General features: G+C 39.2%; 1 long non-coding RNA gene across 2 annotated transcripts in view; it reads left to right on the top strand.

Moving 5' to 3' along the window:
* Nucleotides 1-18305, top strand: part of LOC128094150 (uncharacterized) — a 46866-nt gene extending 28561 nt beyond the window's left edge. The window contains exons 3-4 of one of the 2 annotated variants that reach the window (XR_008212844.1): nucleotides 13396-13669; nucleotides 18199-18305. This is a non-coding gene — a long non-coding RNA (uncharacterized LOC128094150). Of the gene's footprint in view, nucleotides 1-13395; nucleotides 14610-18198 lie in introns of those variants that run through there. The other variant, XR_008212843.1, reaches the window with a different exon arrangement.
* The last annotated feature ends 2538 nt before the right edge of the window (nucleotides 18306-20843 follow it).

The raw sequence follows: 20843 nt of genomic DNA, 5'->3' as shown, positions 1-20843 counted from the left end.
CAAGCCACATGTGAAGATGCCGGTAAGCCACGAGCCATGTGGCAAGGTATAGATTAATGGAAATGGATTAATTTAAGCTGTAAGAACAGTTAGCAAGAAGCCTGCCACGGCCATACAGTTTGTAACCAATATAAGTCTCTGTGTTTACTTGGTCGGGTCTGAGTGGCTGTGGGACTGGCGGGTGAGAGAGATTTGTCCTGACTGTGGGCCAGTCAGGAAAACTCAAGCTACAAGTGCCAAAAAATGCCAGGATCCATAGGAACTGGAAGCAAGAAATGAGTCTTCTAGAGTTGCCAGAGAGAGTGTGGACCTGCCAACACCTGCTATGCAGACTCTACATCTCTAGAAGTCTTGCAGAAAATTTATTATTTTCAACCACTGTTTTCTGTGACCTCTTATAACATCCTTATGTAACAAACAGGGGTTGATTTACCCAATGTCCCTCTGAATGAAAGGGCAAAGCTTTCTAGTAATTCTTCAGAAGGTTCTTCGGAGTGTTGTGGACTATTAAGTTCTTCTGTCATCCCTCACTCATGTCTAGCTGTTCTGTTTATATATGAAGGTCCTTACCAGTATATGAATCTTCAGTCTGCCTTAAGGAAATGCACCAACATCTTTCCAGCTACACAGCCTGTATATATGAGTGTTGTGCTTGTTACCATTTTCTTTTTCATCCCATACATTTAATCAAAAGTTAAGTCCTGAATTACTTTCATGTCTCTTAAATCTGTCTGCTTCTCTGAAGCCTCAATTTTACTTCCCTAGTCCAAACTATCATCATTGCTGAAGCAAAAACTCATCTAATGCTACAAGTCATTTATCATCCATCCATCCACCCATCTCACAAATACACATCACTTCACTTCTGTAAAGCAAGCACTGTGCAACGCGTTATGACAATGAAGGATATTAGGTTTCTTTCCTAATCTGCTTTATAACATAGGGTTGGAAGGTGTATTAATCAGATCATAGATTAAAGTACTATAAATGGTCTCAGTAACAAGAACAGTGAAGGAGAGGGTCTATAATATGACTGAGGCCTTTTGAAGACTCCTTTTTCCTCTTTTCAAATAGAATATCTGTGAAAATTAAAAGGATCATTTATTAAAGTAGATGTTTGAATTCATATGAGTGCTCAGCACTTATGCCAGTTCTAATGTTTTCAGAATTACATTATATTCTATAGTAAACATGAGCTATTTTTAAAAGATTTTTAATTTTTGTGATTATAATTATATCATTGCCCCCTTCCCTTTCCTTCTTCTAAACCGTCCCATATACCCCTCCTTGCTTTCTTTCAAATTCATGTCCCTTTTCATTATTTGTTAATATATACACATATATATTATATATATACATATACATATATTTTCCTAAATATAACCTACTGAATCTATACAATGGTACTTGTATGAGTAACTAAAGATATTAGGAAAGTAAAATGTGATGTTATTTTACAGTATAGAAGCTATAATAAAAATTCACAATAACTGTGGATAGAGGATTTCCTCTCACTAAAAGTGTGTTGAAGCCAGGTGGTGCATGCCTTGAATCCTATCACTTGGGAGGCAGAAGCAGGCATATCTCTATGAATTCAAGTCCATCTTGATCTACAAAGCAAGTTCCATGATAGCCAGGACCACACAGAGAAACCGTGTCATTAAAAAAAAAAAAATGTGTTGAAATGAGCATAGTACTGCAGCTGGTCTGTCATTCCAGAGATGATCCTACAGTTTAATTATCTATTTTAATGTCTATGTCTCCCTAAAAGCTGGAAGATAGTATATTCCTTCTTAAATACTATGTTGTAAACACCAAAATCCTACTAAGCCTTTGGTAGACCATAATAAATGTTCTTTAATGGGTAGACAGGCTAAAATTTACACTGTGACAGTTGAATGCCTCTTAAGTAACTTTCTATGTTAAGAACATCAAACAGTTCATGAGGGTGGGGCTGGAGGGTATAGAAAGTGTTTGCATCTCTACTGAAGATGTGAACCCCTACTGAGGATGTTTTTAAACCTTTAGCATTGTTAATTTCACTCAAGGATGAGCAAGAGAAGAGAGAATTTCACCTCTCACTTGCACTCCAGTACACCTTTCTTATTTATTTGGCCAAATGATTCTTTAATGTGAACTCTCTTTGTGGGTTCAAACAGTGCCAATTATTTTCTGAACAACAAGTCAATGAGCCAAATTAAATGTCTTTCCTCATCATCCTCTAATTAGAATTCCTCCTAGTAGGTAAAGTTTTTTAACACAACATTAAAATATTACTGTATAATTCAAGGTCATGTTTGCACTGAATAAATTACCTTAATTCAAGTGTCACATTAATTAGGGATATTGAGCATATGTACATATGCTCCTAGCACTTAGAGAGCCCACAGAATCACCGAGAAGACTTTGGATGTTAGTATTAAAAATAATCTTCAAAGGAAGAAAGATGACACTGCTTACCTTTCCTGAGATACAGACCAAACTCATAACTGAGAAACAAGAACTTATTTCTTTTTTTATAACTAGCAATGCTTATTGTGGAACTTGAAAAATGAAGTACTTATTTAAAATAGTAAATTAAAGAAAAATATCCTAGTCATTATAGAGAGTGAAAAATTGCTTAGATTTTATAATAGTATGGGCGAGCCTGTGTGGTAGTGCATGCCTGTAATCCATTCAGAAGGCAAAGGGAAAGTAAATAGATGGAGCTAGAAAAAAAATCATCCTGAGTGATGTAACAGACCCCAAAAGACAAACATAGTATACATTCAGTTAAATGTGGGTGTTAGCTCTTAAGTCTTCAAGAAGCAGCTACAATCCATATAACCACAGAAACATACAGTAAGGGCCTAGAGGGAGAGAAGGGGAAATAAAGTACATAATTATGCATGTATGGGAGAGACTGGAATGGTCCAATCAAATGAAGAGGTGGAGAAAAAAAGTGGGGTAGGGAGGAAATACTGGGTGGGACAGCTGAAATAAGGTACATCTGAGTTGTTATATGGAAGCCTAATATAATAGAAGCTTCATATAATATAAACATATATGAAGGTAATCAGAAGGTAATCACCAAAAGGAGACAGAGCCCCAACTGGACATCTCTTGTTGCCAAATGAAAACTCTAGTTTGGGGAATTAGTTACATCTAATTGAGTTGTTGGCCAAAGGGGCTCCCTGTGAATCCCCAAACTATCCAGGCTATTGCCAAGGACATTAGTTACTCTCCACAAACTGATGATAAGGTCCTATTTCTGAAGTCGACACCTACACAACTCATTGAACATGGAGAAGTTGAGCTGGTGTTTACCTAGGGCATTCACCTCTGCTGACTCCAGCTTCCAGTGAAGGTATGCTGCATGCTATCAAAGGAAAAGGTAAATATCCAATGGTGACCTGAACGTGAGATGTATTAGTGTAATGGTGACACCAAGTCTGTGGGACTAACCAACCAATGTCTGATTGGATTTAAGGTCCAGACCATGGGATGGAACCCATCCTTGACACTGATTAGGTAGCCAAGAACCTGAAACTAGATTGGCCAGGGGCTTAGAGGAAAAGCAGCTGCTACCGGTCTGGTAAATTAACAGCAACAAAGTGACTCCTAACAACATTCTGCTGCACTCTGATCAGTTTCCTTCTCAGTATCTTAGTCAGTGTTCTATTGCCGTGAAGAGATGTCACGACCATGTCAACTCTCATAAAGGAAAACATTTAATTGGGACTTTTTCAGAGGTTTAGTCCATTAATATCATGACAGGAAGTGTGGTGGCATGGAGGAAGACACGGGGCTGGAGTAGCTCAAAGCTTTACGTCTGGATTAGCAAGCAGCAGGGAAAGAGAAATAGACACTGTGCCTAGCTTGAGCATTTAAAACCCTAAAGCCCACCCCCATTGACACACTTTCTCCAAAAAGACCACACCTACTCCAACAAGACAACACTTCCTAATCCCTGTCAAGTAGTGCCACTCCCTAATGATTTACACATTCAAATCTATGAGCCAATGGTGGGCCAATTCTTATCCAAACCAGTGCATTCCACTCCCTGGCTCCTATAAGCATGCAGCCATATCATAATGCAAAAATGCATTCAGTCCAACTTCAAAAAAACTCATAGTCTATCACAGTCTCATCACTGTTTAAAGTCCAAAGTCTCTTCTGTGACTCACAGTAATCTCTTAACTGTAACCCCCTGTAAAATCAAAAAGTAGACCACATACTTCCAGCATACAATGATATGGAATATATATTACCATTGCAAAGGGAGGAAAGGGAGCATAGTGAGGAAATACTGGACCAAAGCAAGACCAAAAACCAGCTGGAAAACTGCAAACTCTGCATCTCCATGTCTGATGTCAAAGCACCCTTCAGATCTCCATCTGCATTCATTTGGGTTGACTGAAACAAATTTCTTTTTGGCTGGTTCCACACCCTGTTCGCAGCTCTCCTTGGCAGGTATCCCATGACCCTGGCATCTCCAATATCTTGGGGTCTCCAATGAAATCCAGGCTTAACTTTTAGAGCTTTACCCAATGGGCCTCTCTAGGCCTCAATGCAGGGACATCCTGGCCATACACCTGGACTCAGCAACTTTTCTTAGCCATGAAGAGAAATTCCATAAACTCTTGTATCCTTGGTCTTAAAACTAGAACCATAAAGCTGAAGCCACCAATTTCTTCTGCTTGCTGGGCAAGGGCCTGATTATTCAAACACATTTTCACTAGCTTTCTATTTTAAATGGTTTCCTTTACTACCTAAGCTTGGCTATCCTTAAACTTACTCTGTAGACCAAGTTGGCCTTGAACTCAGAGATCTGCCTGCCTCTACCTTCTGAGAGAGTGCTGGGATTAAAGGGGTCTTCCACCATGCCTGACCCTAATCTTTTCTTTAATTCCTTTTCACAAATTGAAGCTTAGCTGGGTGGGGTATTGACTTGAGGTTGCCACTCCCATTATTACATTTAGCATCCGGCTGTTATTTAATCTGTTTATCTCCATGAGCACAGGACATGGCTCCATTATACTTCTTGGTGCCCCTTTTCTCCTCAAACTGTATATTTTTTTATTTTTTTCCTTGCTCAGCTTGCTCCTTTTTATTGATCTGCATAAGACTGGCTACTAATAATTTCATGGCACAGTCAATACTAGACTGTGCTGAAGTCTCCTCTGCCAAAACTGTTCAATTTAGCTTCAGACAGACTTTTTATACTAGGGCAAAAAGTAGCCACATTCTTTGCCTAAATCTTGTAAGAGTGGTCTTTAGGCCACTTACTAATATTCCTCTCCTCTGAAAATTCTTGATCTGGGCCTCCATAGTTCAAATTGCCCTCAGCATTGTCTTCTATGTTCCTACTGTTATATCTCATTAAACCCAGCTTAAAGTGTTCAAGTACCTAACTAATCTAAAGTTCCAAAGTCCATATTGAGCCAACAAGCAACATGTTCAGGTCTGTAATAAGAATACCCCACACTCGAGCAGGAGATCCCAGCTGAATCAACAACAGAGAGGGAGAAAAAGGAATAGGAGACCATGGTAAATGAAGACCACATGAGAATTGGAAGAAGCAAAGTGCTAGAGAGGCCCACAGAAATCCACAAAGATACCCCCACAACAGACTGCTGACAATGGTCGAGAGACAGCCCGAACTGACCTACTCTGGTGATGGGATGGCCAAACACCCTAATTGTCGTGCTAGAAACCCCATCCAATGACTGAGGGATCTGGATGCAGAGATCCACGGCTAGGCCCCGGGTGGAGCTCTGGGAGTCCAATTAGCGAGAATGAGAAGGGTTTATATGAGCGAGAATTGTTGAGACCAAGGTTGGATAAAGCACAAGGACAAATAGCCAAATGAATGGAGGCACATGAACTATGAACCAATGGCTGAGGGGTCCCCAACTGGATCAGGCCCTCTGAATGGGTGACACAGTTGATTGGCTTGATCTGTTTGGGAGGCATCCAGGCAGTGGGACCGGGTCCTGTGCTCATTGCATGAGTTGGCTGTTTGAAACCTGGGGCCTATGCAGGGTCGCTTGGCTTGGCCTGGGAGGAGGGGACTGGACCTGCCTGGACTGAGTCTATCAGGTTGATCTCAGTCCACGGGGGAGGCTTTGCCCTGGAGGAGGTGGGAATGGGGGGTGAGCTGGGGGGAAGGTGAGGGGGCCGGGAGAGGGGAGAACAAGGGAATCCGTGGCTGATATGTAGAACTGAATTGTATCACAAAATTAAAAAAAAAAAGAATACCCCACACTCTAGTCATAGCTCCTGTCTCCGTGTTCTACTGCTGTGAAGAGACACCATGACCATGTCATCTCTTATAACAGAAAACATTTAATTTGGGCTGGCTTATTGTTTCAGAAGTTTAGTATATTCTTATCATGGCAAGAAGCATGGCAGAATGCAGGCAGATATGGTGCTGGAGAGGTGGCTGAGAGTTCTGCATTCAGATTCACAGGCAGAGGTGTGGTGATATATTGTGTACCGTAATAAAATTGGCTTGAAAATCAGAGGACAGAACAAGCCACTAGATTAAACATAGAGGCCAGGCAGTGGTGGCACACACCTTTAATCCTAGCACTCAGGAGGCAGAGATCCATCTGTGAGTTCAAAGCCACCCTGAACTACATGAAATTAACTCAATCTAGGAGAGAAACAAAGCCAGGCAGTGGTGGCACACACCTTTAATCCCAACACTTGAGATCTCATGCCTTTGCTTGGGAAGTACACATGACTTTAATCCCAGGAAGTGATGGCTGGGTAGAGAAAGGTATATAAGGCATGAAGACACAGGAACTAGAAGCTTTTTCAGGCTGAGGAGTCCTAAAGGTAAGAGGTGTTTGTGGTTTGTTCCTTTGTCTTCTGATCTTTCAGCATTTACCCCAATATCTGGTACACGTTTTTTATTAAAAGACCATTTAGAAATTTGTGTTACACAGGGAGATAAGAGAGAGAGAGAGAGAGAGAGAGAGAGAGAGAGAGAGAGAGAGAGCACTTGAAACCCTAAAGTACATACCCAGTTACATACTTCCTCCAACAAGGCCACACCTACTCCAACAAGGCCACACCTACTCCAACAAGGCCACACCTAATCTCTGTCAAGTAGTGCTACTCCCTAATGACTCTGTATTCAAATCTAAGAGCCTATGGGGATCATTCTCATTCAAACCACCACACTCAGCCATCATCATAGAAGCTTCCTTCTGAAGTAATGGGAATAAATGCAGAGATCCCTAGCTGAACAATGGGGCAGAGAGTGAGAAACCTTAGAGCACTCAGTCCTAAGTGAGATATCTCTATCAGTTTTCCTTAGGCTCAGGGAACTCTGCAGAATAGGAGGCAGAAAGAAGAAAGGATGGGAAACACCCAGGAACAAGGCCTTCTAAACACAGGAGGACCAATGTACATGGGAATTCACATATACTGTGGCAGCATACACAGGACCTGCCCAGGTCTGGGCCTGATGGGTTTCTCAGTGCTGAGAGTGGAAGTAGATGCAAGTCTACATCCCTAACCAACCCAGAAGCTACCTCCAGATGATAACTACTGGCAAATGAAAAATTAGTTTTCTCTAATAGAGTCTCACTGGGTGTACAATCCAGTGAATATACTTAAGAGCAGTCCCCATGCCCAGCAACAGATGGCCAACACAAAACAAACTCAATGGTATTTTGGAGGGTTTTTTGTTTTTGTTGTTGTTTTGTGTTCTTTTGGTGTTGTCTCATAATGCTTTGTCTGGTTATTTTTTTTCATTTTTGTTATTGTTGTTTGCTTGTTTTCTTACCCTACCAGTCTTTTTCTTATACATTAATGGTATTAATTTTGTGTTTTTATGGAATTTCTGTGTTTGCCAATGTGAGTCTCTGCATCTATGTGTGTTTCTTGTGCTTTTTTCTTTGGCTCTTTGTTTTTCTGTTCATTTGTTTGCTTCATCTTATTCAAGTTTGTTCTTTTTTATTCTATTGTACTTAATATTTCTATTTTATTTTTTAGATGTCTACTTGTTTTCTAATAAGAAAGAACAAGAAAGGATGTGGATTTAAGTGTGTAGGAAAGTGGGGAGGATCTGGAGGAGATGAGGGGAAATGTAGGCAGAAGTTTCTCTCTTGCCTACCTGTTCCCAAATACCCAGCAGTTGCTTCCCAAATGATTGACTCAGAGACTTAACATTATTTATAAATGCTTGGGCAGTAGCTCAGGCTTATTATTAACTAGTACTTATACTTAAATTAACCCATAATTCTTACCTATGTTTAGCCATGTGGTTTGGTACCTTTTCTCAGTGAAGAATTCTCATCCTGCTTCCTCTGCATCTGGCTGGCAACTCTTGACTCTGCCCTTCATCTTCCCAGAATTCTCTTAGTCTGGTTGCCCTACCTATACTTTCTGCCTGGCTACTGGCCAACCAGCATTTTATTAAACCAATTCAAATGACAAATCTTTATAGTATGCAAGATCATTATCCCACAGCAGGAAGAAAAACCATAATTAGAATATATTGTATTAAAAAATCTATTTTCAACTAAAAAGGCGGGGGAGGAATTTATCAAAAGTTAAAGGTCAGCCTAGTCTACATATGAACGTCAGGCCAACCAGGTCTATACAACAAACGCAGTTTCAAAAAATACCTAACTAAAGTAATAGCATATTATAATCACATAAATAATTATCTGTTTTAATCTAATACACAATGTGTAGAGCTCATTAGCAGTGTTTTATGGTTTGTTTTGTCTTGTTTCATAGTAGTTTGTAGCTATATGAAATTTTTGACTACTTTAGGTCATAAAATATGTGAAAGTCCATTTGTTTAAGAATATTAATAAAATTTGTGATGTGGGGACATCAGTCTCTGGAGAAGGTGATGTTAGAAAAATAATAAGTGAGGGTACATTTGGCTTTGTCTTCTGTACGGGAGGGGGAATGCTCATCTCTCTGCTGTCACTTCATCCATTTGCCTGGAAAGCAGGTGTCCCCAAACGTAACTATTTTGTATGCTCAGCAAACAAAGCAGGCCAGACTTCTTCCTGAGAACATGGGCTCTGTTATTTGTAGTCAACTGACTCCTGATGAGCAGAAGCTGCTTTTGTGCAATCTTGATCCTGTGGCTAGTGATGGAAACCATGGTTGAGAAGCACTATGATTTACCTATAATGTCCATTGTAGGGGAAGTATAAGTGTTAAATATTTCCACAACTGCCCAGGCCCTTGACCAGATGTGTAAAATTTTGTTAGTGTATCTTTACAGTTTTTTAAAATAGTCTCTTCAAGTTGCCAACAAAGTACAAGGGAAGATGCAGGAAATCACAGTATGCTCACTCCTTGTCAAGACTCCATAATGGCAACACCATGTCCTAAAATCGGGATAGCCTCAAGAAACCCCAAAACAAAGAAGTGTTTCTAGTTTACAACTATTTAAGGAAGGTAAGAACTAGGAGCTCATGGGAAATTTCAATACAGATACAGGTACAGATATAGATAGATACATACATATCAGACAGAATTGTTTTATTAGAGTCAGAATGGATTTGGCTGGATCAGAGTCTCATCTCCAATGTCCCAGATACATAATTTGTAGGTTTATTTCTTCCAGCCCTAAAGGCAGTTTCCCATCAAGGTTTGCCTCCACGAAACATTCTGAGTGTTTCTTAGATAGCTTGGCTTTCCATTTTAGGGAGGCTTTTCACTCAGGAAAATTCAATCTCAGGAACAAAATGATTCACTGTGCAAGAAGGGCCCATGGTTTGATCTAATTTTCATATACTTGGAGGAAGGCCGGGATGGATGTCTTTAAGGAGTTGCTGCATTTAGCTCCCTGTGTCTTTCTTAATTCTCTCAGCTGAACCACAGTCATGAAACTCAGGACAAGAGGATTATGTTCTAAAGCAATTTAAAGAAATTTTCAAATATAATTAAACAGGGGAAAAGGTTTTAAAGTATTTCAGAATATTGAAATAGATTGCAATTTTAGTTATGATTTATATTTTATACCCAATGGAGACTGGCTGTAACGAGTCTTTCTGTCCTACCAGTCAACTCCCAAATAATGACATGGAGAGTTATTAATTATGAAAGCTCAGCCTAGAGTCTAGGCTTGCTTCTAACTAGCTCTTATAACTTAACCCTCTTATATTAATCTATGTTCTATCAGGTGGTGGTACCTTTCTTCTATCTTGCACATCCTGTTTCCTCTTTAAGTCTCCTGGCATCTCCTGTACACCTAGAGTCCTCCTCCTCTTCCTTTCTCTCTCTGAAAATCCCACCTATACCTCTTGCCTAGCTATTGCCTGATTGGCTTTTAATTACACCAATCATAGTAAATGCGTCTTCACATAGTGTACAAATATACCACAACAACTTGCCCATGAACTTCACATGTGACCCCAGTGTGCACTAACACACATCCTTCTGTTCTGTCTTTGCAGTTTAATGAGACAGCACAGTCCACATCCACAGATTGTCTGATCACATGACACTAAGTCCTTGGTGTAAACCTTCAAAGCAAGTTACTCTTTGATTTGCAGGAGCATTGACTCATCTATCCTAAGCTACAAGTCAACAGATACATGACTTGCTCTGCAGAACAGTCATAGCAAAATAATATCCTTCCTGTCTACTGAGCTGGGATTTAAATAAGAGAAGGAATTGTAACAGTACACCAGAAAATATTTAAAATAAGCATTTCAACTTGAAAGTTCTAGGAAAATTAAATACAAAATGGAAAGTTTAGCATTATCACGAGCAAACATAACAGGAAAAAAATTCCATCTCCTCAAAAGCATAAAATTTAAAGAAATGAAGCAATACACAATGCAATGTCTTATAACGGGATTCTTTTATGATATTCATAGAATGGAGGTAAATTAATTAATGTTCCTTTAAAATACTTGCATTGGAAACAGCATTGCTAAAATTTGGGAAAAATTCTAAATTCCTGCTTGATATATTGATATCTAAATTAAGGCTTGTATTTTACTCAAATACATAGCATATAATGACAAGGTTTGTTTTTTAATATAGTTTTTACATTGTATTTGTTTTAAAAACACATGCTGCAAGAAAATTTGAGGAAGCACTTTAATATAATCAAGAAAGAGATATCAACATGATTATGATCTTCCTATGCTCTAAGACATAACATTATATTTCTAAAAACTTCTACCAATAAAATGATAAAAAGGTGGAGAATAATTATATAAAGTTAATACTTTCATAATTATAAAAACTCAGGCATTCTTAGGGTACAATAACAGAGTAATTACATTATGAAACATTCATATACGAACCATAGGATGGAAATACTTCCCGTTCCTGTATTCCACTGTACAACACTATGTAACTGAACTATTAATAATCTTACAACTGGTAAATTGTTCAAAAGTAAAGGAAATGCATTCAATGTATATACAGGGATATACAGAAAAGAAATGAAATCAAATATGGAGAAAGATTAGAAGTTTATACAGCATCTTCACAGAAAGAAAAGCAACTGTAGACAATTTTTATAGGAGTTTTGTGGGTCCCCACATAATATACAGAAAACATGATAGTTTTTTACATGCCTTGTCTATGTAAAAGTATTGACTTCCAATCACTTCCCGTTTTAAAAAGATTTTTCAGATTTATTTATTTTATTTTATGTATATGAGTTTATTTCCTGAACACATATAAGTGCACTGCATGCATTCCTGGTGCGAAGGGAGGCCAGAAGACTATGTCAGATTCTCCAGAAATGAAATTATACATGGCCATGAGCCACCATTTGGTGCTGAGAACAAAACCTGGCTCCTCTTCAAGAGCATGAGTGATTTTTCCTGCGGAGTCCAGCCTCTCATTCTCTGTTGTAATGAGTGTTAGTGATGAAACTCCAGCTAACTGATGAAGGCATTACTTTAATTTTGGAGGGTATGTCTTTACAGATAAAGAGGGTTCAAAGGAAAGCTCTTCTTATATTTTCTCATTTTCTATTCCTTTCATTAATGTTTTCAGTTGTTACATTAATGCAGACAATCTATCAAAGTCTTTTTTTTTGAGTTAGAACATGAAAAACCTCAATAACATGTTATCATTATACTATGTTTATTGGAAATTTCATTATTTAAAACATATATCACAGCCGGGCAGTAGTGGCACATGCCTTTAATTCCAGCACTCAGGAGGCAGAGCCAGGAGGATCCCTGTGAGTTCTAGGCCAGCCTGGTCTACAGAGCGAGATCCAGGAAAGGCACCAAAACTACACAGAGAAACCCTGTCTCAAAACAAAACAAAACAAAACCATATATCACTATTTGTGTGTGTGTGTGTGTGTGTGTGTGTGTGTGTGTGTGTGTGTGTATGTGTGTGTGTGTGTGTGTATGTGTGTGTGTGTGTGTGTACATGTGCATGTGGGTTCTCACAGAGGCCAGAAGAAGCATCAGATCCCCTAGAGCTGGAGAAGCAGGCAGTTGTGAACTGATTGGTTTGGACTTGAACTCAGATCATCTAAAAGAGCACTAGGCACTCCCAAACATTTAGCCATCTCTGTAGTTCCAGGCTTGAAGAAGAAAATAATGTCACAAATTCAAAGTTATCAAATATTAGCAAATATTTATTGAGGACTGTGCTAGCTAATTTTATGACAATGTGCCACAGGCTAGAGCCATCTGAGAGGAGGAAACTACACCTGAAAAAAATGCCTCCATAAGATCAGGTTGTAGGCAGGCCAGTAGAGCATTTTTCTTAATAAGTTATTGATGTGGGAGGGCCCAACCCATTGTAGGTGATGATATCCCTGGGCTGGTAGTCCTGGGTTCTATAAGAAGGAAAGATGAACAAGTCATGGGAAGCAAATCAGTGAGCAGCAGCCCCCCATGGCCTCTGCGTCAGCTCCTGCTTACAGGTTCCAGCCTTGTTTGAGTTTCTGTCCTGGCTTCCTTCAATTGTGGACTACAATGCAGAGGAGTAAACCAAATATACCCTTTCTTCCCCAACATGCTTTTTTGTCTTGGTGTTTCATTGCACCCATAGAAACTCTAGATAAGACAAACGGCTACTCTCCTGTTATTGTAACTACTTGCTTAATGCTCCAATTCAAACATATTTTTGTGCATATGTGTGTCTGTGTGTGTGAAATAGAGACAGGGAGAGTATATATGTGTGTGTTTAATTCCAGAGATGCACAGAACCAAGTAGAAAGTTGTTAGCTTACTGGGCAATAATAATAGGAAATACCACTGTCAAACATTTATTGACTGTCCAGGTGCTAATACTAGTCTAAGCACTTTTGTTTTATGCTCACACTTTTGTAAGACTTGTACCATTGTTATTCCACTCTATAGACGAGGAAGCTGAAAGAAATAGGTTGATTAACTAACTCTACTCTTATATTTATTGTCAAACACATCAGTTTATCTCCTCTTCTTTTAGAAACCCCACTGAAATGAGTACCAAAGAAGAAAAAGTTATCAACCCCTGAAGACAGAGAAGAGAGGAGAGCTGATGGGAGGAAAGGAACGCTGGCCTAGGAGCATGAAACAAGACACAACCAGAGGACATGGAGTCACCAAGTATTGGTGAAAGCCTTTGGGAAAGCACGAAGCTGACATCCTGATCCCAGGACCCTTTTCTGCTCTTCTCTTATGGTCAGCAGTGATGTAGACCAGAAGCAGGACATACTTCTTGCTCATCTGAAAAAGCAACAGTGAGTCACTCAATATACACAGTACGTAAGGAGAACTGAAGCATGTACTGAGCTGGATTACAAGTCACTCTGCATCCTGTCTCTTTCCTGACCCCAGGGCATTTGCAGCTAGATTACTGCACCCTCTAGGCATGGCTTTTGACAGAGCAGCTCCCCCCAAATACCTCTAGTTCTAAAACTGAGGAGCCCCTAATGAGAAGGCTGCTTTGCTGTCCACTACAACAGCTGTGAAGCTGCTAGTTAGCAAAACCTCCCTTCATACAATCTCAGCCTCATTCTTCCTTTTTCTTTGTTTTATTTTGGGGGGAGTTTATTATATATATATATGCTTGCATGTGGGTAGATGCTCTTAATGTGTGTATGTGTATGCACTTGTGTGCATAATTCTGTATACTGGCCAGAATTTAATGCCAGGTGCCTTCCTCCATTGTTCTCTACTTTATATATTGAGGCAGGGCTTCTCACATAAACCCAGAGCTGGCTAATTTAGGTCCTATAGCTAATCAGGGCATTGCTCTGGGCATCTCTTGTCTCTTCCTCCAGAGCGCTGGGATTACAGGTGGGCCACCACACATGTCTAACATTTACGTGAATGCTGGGGATTTAAACTCTAATTCTTACACTTCTAGGACAAGTAACTCACTCATGAGTCATTTCTGAAATGAGCTAAAATCATTTTTAAGAATAAAATTGATTATTTATTTAGGATAGCAACATAAATTACTAACATTTATAATTTTAGAAAGTGGGTAAATACAAAAGGCTTCACAAAAGCCTGTAGACAATCACATCTGTGTGAACATTAGAATCAACTAACTGCCCAATTCAGTAATATTTTACTACATTCTAAATTCTTTTATTTTTGATATTCTAATATAATTACATCATCCCCCTTTCCTTTCCTCCCTCCATACATTCTCATATACCCCACTGCTTGCTCTCTTTCAAATTCATGGCATCTTTTTCTTTAATTATTGTTAAGTATATATATATATATATATATATATATATATATATATATATATATTTGTATATTCTTAAATACATAAATCCAACATGCTCAGTCCATATAATGTTACTTTGTAGTATTTGGTTTCAGAGATCACTATTTGGTATTGAATAACCAGTTAATGTGCTCTTCCCTAGGGAAGAATATTTGTCCCACATTCATTGGTTGCATTCAGTTCTGTTTTAGTGAAGTCTTGGATCTTGGAGAACCTACAACTGACGTTTTACTAAACCAGAATTATCCCTATCTACATTCTAAATATTTATCCTTATACCTATAGATAAGTGTCATTCTCTGGCCTCATCAAGAAAGCTTCTCTTTGCAACAGACAGAGACTAGTAAAGAGAGTTAGAACCAATCAAAATGATGAGTTGTGGAGCCCAGCTCCAACAGAGAGATCTACAACACAATTCCTGCACCTTAGGCTCAGGGATCATCACAGAAGAGGGTAATAGAAAGATTGTAAGACCCAGAGGGACAGGAAGTTTGCTGTGAGATTGTATCACCTAGAAATGTCAGAAACGACACCCTCGAAGTCTCACCAACATGGAGGCCTAAACATGACCCAAACAAGGCTGATTCCAATAGACATGCTCACATGAAAAGTGGAAAGCTCAGATGGCCTCAACCCAGCTGTGTTCTGACTAGGAACATTAAGACCCATGTCAGTAATGATGTGAAAAATAAAGGGAAAAGAAAACTGCACTGAAGTAATAGGAAGATAATGTGGGAAGAGAAATAAAACAAGGTCCAGTACCCAAGCAGCAAGTAAAATACACCACAAAAATAACACAAAGAAAAGAAGCTCTTACAAAATAAAATGCTAATATCAGAAATAAAAGTCAAACAAGCATTACAAGTTAAACATTGAGACAATCTGTAGAAAGAGAAACAAACAGAACAGAAGAAAATAATTTCATAGCGCTATTGAAGATGTTCAATTTACAGTTAGTAGAAGTATAGAAAATGTAAGCGAATAAGTTACCAAAAGACAATTAATATTCATGTATTTCCTTATTCGCAGTGAGAAGAGAAGCGGGCTCCTGAGTGTCCAGGAAATAAGTGAATAGAGTCCATGTGCTGTCACATTATGAGGAATGTTCAAACACCAGAAATAAAGAAAAGATCCTAAAGGGTTTTTTTCAAAGAGGACAAAAAGTCAACTCAAATTTTAAAAAAAAAATCAGACATCACAGTTTAACAATGGCCATGGAAATTAAGATTGTTAAGGAATGTACTCAAAGCACTAAGGGAAACAATTTCCCACCAGAATTCTCTCCCCAGCCAACCCATCAAATAACTTAGTTCTCAGCAACTTTACTTCCCAATTATTCTTTTTCAATATTTGTGCCACCAAATGAGTAGTGTTAATCCAGAAGAAAGGAAATAAAACAAATCCAGTAACATCAAATTTTACACCAAAAAAATGTCCCAGAGGAAGTCCTGTGAGAGAAGAATGATCAGACTGATAGCGCTATTAGTTACTGTGGAGTAGGCAGATACAGGTTGGCAGGGGAAGTGTTGCCAGGGAACAAAAGAAACTGGTAATGTTGTCAGAACAATAAGAAATGTATGGGCAAGCACTCTAAAAATCTGATGAGAAAACTGGAGAAAATTACCAATAATTACATAGAAAACAAACTACAGAGAGAAGAAATAATAGTATTCCACAAAAGAATACATGTGCACTCGTGCATAAAAATATTTATACAGTTACCATAAGGTAAATATTAAATATTCATGTGAATCAAACCATGAGTCTGTTTTAAAAGGGTTAGAAGAGCAGACAAGATGTGAGAGAAGCTAAATTTCAGCCACACTGAGGAGGACAATATCTAAAAATGTAAAATACCCTTAAAATTACCTTCTCTAACATAATGTTCATGCTTTAAAAAGGAATTCTGTTATAGCCTTCACTGATTAATAAAATTGGAAATGTGAAGAAAAGCAAAATAAAAATTGATTTTAATCATTATTCATTTAATTTCTTTCTAATTGTGAAGAAAGCAAGGGAAAGAGGAAAAGGGAGTGAGTGGAAGAGAGAGGGGAGGAAGAGAGGGAGGGAGGAAGGGAAAGAGGAGGGAAGGGGAGGCTTCCTTGCTGGGCATGGGACCCAGGGGATGAAGCAAGGCAGGCGCATGCCTGCTGAACTGCATCTTCAGGCCCACACTGCCCTTTCGTCAGCTGCCATCTTAGAGCAGTGCAAGCCGCATTGGTCATCTGACATGGCTTCTGTGATGGTGTCGGATCTTTATCCAGTTCCCAGTACTCGCTGTGGCAAGAGTGGTGTCACTGGGGCTAGAGAGATGGCTTAGCAGTTAACAGACCGTGCTGCTCTTGTGGAGGACCAGAGTTCAGATCCTAACTCACACCCATGTTGGGCGGCTCACTACCACCTGTAATTCCAGCTCCAGATGATCTAGTACACCATTCTGGCCTCCAAAGGGCACCTCACATACATAGTTATACACACAGAGACACACTCAAATACACACAGATTTGTAAAAATCTTAGATCTTTTCCAGCTCCACACATTTCTCCTCTGGTACCCACCCATGCCTTCCTTTCTGGACTGCCCCTAACCAGTTCACCCTATGCTTAAGCAAAAACTGTCCTCTCTCCCCTGCCACCAGCTCTGTTTGACATTTACATAAAGTGTCTTTTCTCCCGGGCTCTGTGCACACTTCACAGTTAGACTGTGATGATCCTAAGATGTGCAGGATGACTCAAACAAGGATCCTATAGTTTCTATTGACTATAGACAAATCTCATGCTTTCAAAGCTGATAATAAACTTTTGCATTTTCTGTAAGGATGTGTAGACGTATGTCATTCTCCGCAATTCTTCTCACGGTTACTTTTAACCCTTTTGAGTACCACCACTTTTGGCAAGCAACATAAATTCATTGAGCTTACTTTGCAACAGAAAGGTGATTGAGTAAGTATACAATGACGCAAGACTATTGTGATCCTAATATTTGTAAAAGGATTTTACCAATCACAAAAGTAGGGTATTTTGTGACCCAAAGAGTTAGTAGCTCATCCAAGAACAATTCCAGAATCATAAAGTAAGTATTGACTGGGCGGTGGTGGCGCACACCTTTAATCCCAGCACTTGGGAGGCAGAGGCAGAGGCAGGCAGATCTCTATGAGTTCCAGGCCAGCCTGGTCTACAGAGTGAGTTCCAGGACAGGCTCCAAAGCTACACAGAGAAACCCCTACCCCCCCCCCCAAAAAAAAAGTATTGTATCTACCAAATAGCAATACCAGTTAAAATAACTTAAACCCATCTGAAGTCCCTTTGGGGGGATGCCATGGAGAGCCCCTGATGACTTAGCACTGCTGCTGAAGACCCCCCACACTTGGCTCCTTTCCTCACATCCAGCTAAGGTCTAAATGTCCCTGCCTTTGCTTGCATGTTAACCTTAGATGCTATCCCTGTTGTCTTTGTCCTGGGACCCCAGGTCTCTTTTCCTCCTCTCCTCAGACCCATTTTTAATTATCTGCTTTCTAAACCATAGCTCCCAGGCTCGTGTACAGCACCACAAAGTCCCGGGGACTGCAGCTGCCGGAAGTACAAGAAGAATCTTCATGCGGCCAAGCTATGGTAGGGGAAAGCTGCAGGCGGTGTAGTGTGCGCACAGTACACAGTTGTGTGGACACAGCTGTGTGGCGACTGTTGCTTCAATTCTTCGTATTATTGAAGATCAGCAGGAACTCTCAGCTCCCCAAGGATCCACGATCTGTATTGGAAGCCATTATGTCAATGCTTCCATGCAACTTCTGCAGAACCTCTTGTGTTCTGAGAAACTACAGGGCAACAGCACTGTCTAAATACAAACCAATGTTGAAATGTGTTCCTTCTGGTAAATCAATGGGGCCACCTCGACTAACTTATTGACTCACCGGCCTGGGAAAGAAAGTCAAGGACAACACTTGAGTGGATTCAAACTGATTCACTCCTCAAAGCTTAAAGAGCATTCACTTTATGCTTGCTTGTCCTGCAAGTTAGTCTGTGTGTGTGTGTGTGTGTGTGTGTGTGTGTGTGTGTGTGTGTGTGTGTGTGTGTGTTTGTGTGTGTGTGTGTTGTTTCCAACGATAACAACTGGCTAGTCTAGTCTGTGTGTGTGTGTGTGTGTGTGTGTGTGTGTGTGTGTGTTGTTGTTGTTGTTTCTAATGATAACAACTGGCTAATCACACATCAGCAGAATTTATGTGCAAACATTAGGAACCTTAGCAGAATAAAAACTAAAAGTTGGAAGAGGTATAATAAATTGAGAATTCTAGTACCATATTTCTTTAACTGAAAGGCTAATGCCTGTTTCAACATAAAAATGTAAATAATCAACCATCTAACTATGTAAGGCGCCTTCTCTTCTGTTGGAAAATGTTCTTTGGCTTACTAGAAAACAAATAGCTGAGAATCAAAGCATGTAAGAACAAAATAAATAATAAACACAAACATACTTAACACATACAGCACAGCCCATGAACTGGTAATACTGGAAAGGCAGGAATCCAAGTCAGGAAGATGAGCTTGGGTGCTGGACCCCTCCTCAGGGTCTGTGCACAGGGAGCATGTCATATCATGGTCTTCTCTTCTAGGAGTTTCAGAATGGCAACACATTCGTGTCCTTTCCAATTCTGTAAATCAAAACCCTGAAAGTATTCCCACATAATTGGCTTTTGTTCATTTATCCTCAACTCTAAGTGATCAAATATGATAGGGAAAGGCATTTAAATGAGAATTAAACCCTAGCTCTTCCCTCAGATATATGACTTTGGGCAAGTCGTGGTCTTCTTATTACTATGCATTATGCCCTCAATATGTGATTTTTTTTTCTTATGTTGTTGCTGAAGTTAGAGACAATAAGCATATACTGCATATATATTATTCCAAATGTAAACATAATACAAATATCCATTGTAAATATTTGCAGGTCCTCATTGACAGGGTTTGCTCCAACTTCGGTTAGTGAGATACAGGAAATTGATATTTCCTAAAATAACAGGTACAATATCCTTTCTATTTCCTCTCTACCCATCTCTTATTTTTAATGAACATTGTTTTATTCTCTATCCCTATATAGATTTTTTTTAAAAAAAGGCTAGAGAGCTTTTTTACACAACATGGAAGTTATAACTAATAAAATCATATGGTATTAGATATTTTTAAAAATGTATATTCTAGTTGCTCTTGCCTCAAAAATTAACACCAAAAAGGGAATGTGTTAGCTCTCCTCTCTTTAGTCACCCTTTTACTCTCTGTAGTTATCCTTTCTCATCATGTATAAATCTAAAATAGATATTGTAGATATTAATCAAATTCACTTAATGAGAGAAAGTGGTTAGAGTAGATTATTGCTCTCCTTCCCCCAAAACACATTTGCAGAGACATGAGACAGACTTGAGGAATCGTCTTATGATTGTTCTATTATTAAGATTTGAAATGATTTCCATAATTAGAGGAGAGACAGTCTTTTTAAGTAATTAAATGCTGTTATTAGGGTTTTTAAAAATTAATTGGACAGTTGCATGTTGCTGTTCCAAAGAGAGGTGAAGCGACATATTCTACTACACAAACATCAGTTGGGTCCACAAAACAAATCTTATATTCCTATAGCATTCATTCAACACCCAGGTGTAGAAAAAGTGCCCTTTGGTGATTATTTCCCCTTCACTCTCAGAGCCTTTGGCAACGTTTTCCAGACTTCTAAATGGTATTACCAACCCCTCCTTGTCTGTCTGACCAAGAGTTACCAAGAGATGTGATGTTTGCTGGGGGGGGGGTTAAATTAAAAATTACCACTGCCTTCTGTCTTGCTCATGAATAGTTATGTAAATGCTCATATGCTCATCTGTTCTTTTAAAGTTTTGAGCATCCCTCAAGGAGGGAACATCAGCCTCCTCACCAAAATTCTTATTTTTATTAACATTTAAAATCAGTGTTCACTGACTTACCTGGAATTCAGAAAAAAGCTAGCAAGCACGTTTTACAATATCAGAGTATGGGTAACGGTTTTTACATGGCAAACCTCATGAAGAAACTCTCTCTCTCTCTCTCTCTCTCTCTCTCTCTCTCTCTCTCTCTCTCTCTCTCTCTCTCTTCACTGCAAATGTCAGACTCTCCTAATGGAGTGACCCTCCCCATAATACAAGTCAAGTT

The sequence above is a fragment of the Peromyscus californicus genome, unplaced genomic scaffold (genome assembly GCF_007827085.1).
Source record: "Peromyscus californicus insignis strain IS unplaced genomic scaffold, ASM782708v3 Scaffold_4__1_contigs__length_199733344, whole genome shotgun sequence".
Lineage (NCBI taxonomy): Eukaryota > Metazoa > Chordata > Mammalia > Rodentia > Cricetidae > Peromyscus > Peromyscus californicus.
Note: the sequence above shows the minus strand (reverse complement) of the source record. Positions and strands in the feature narration are given on the sequence as shown.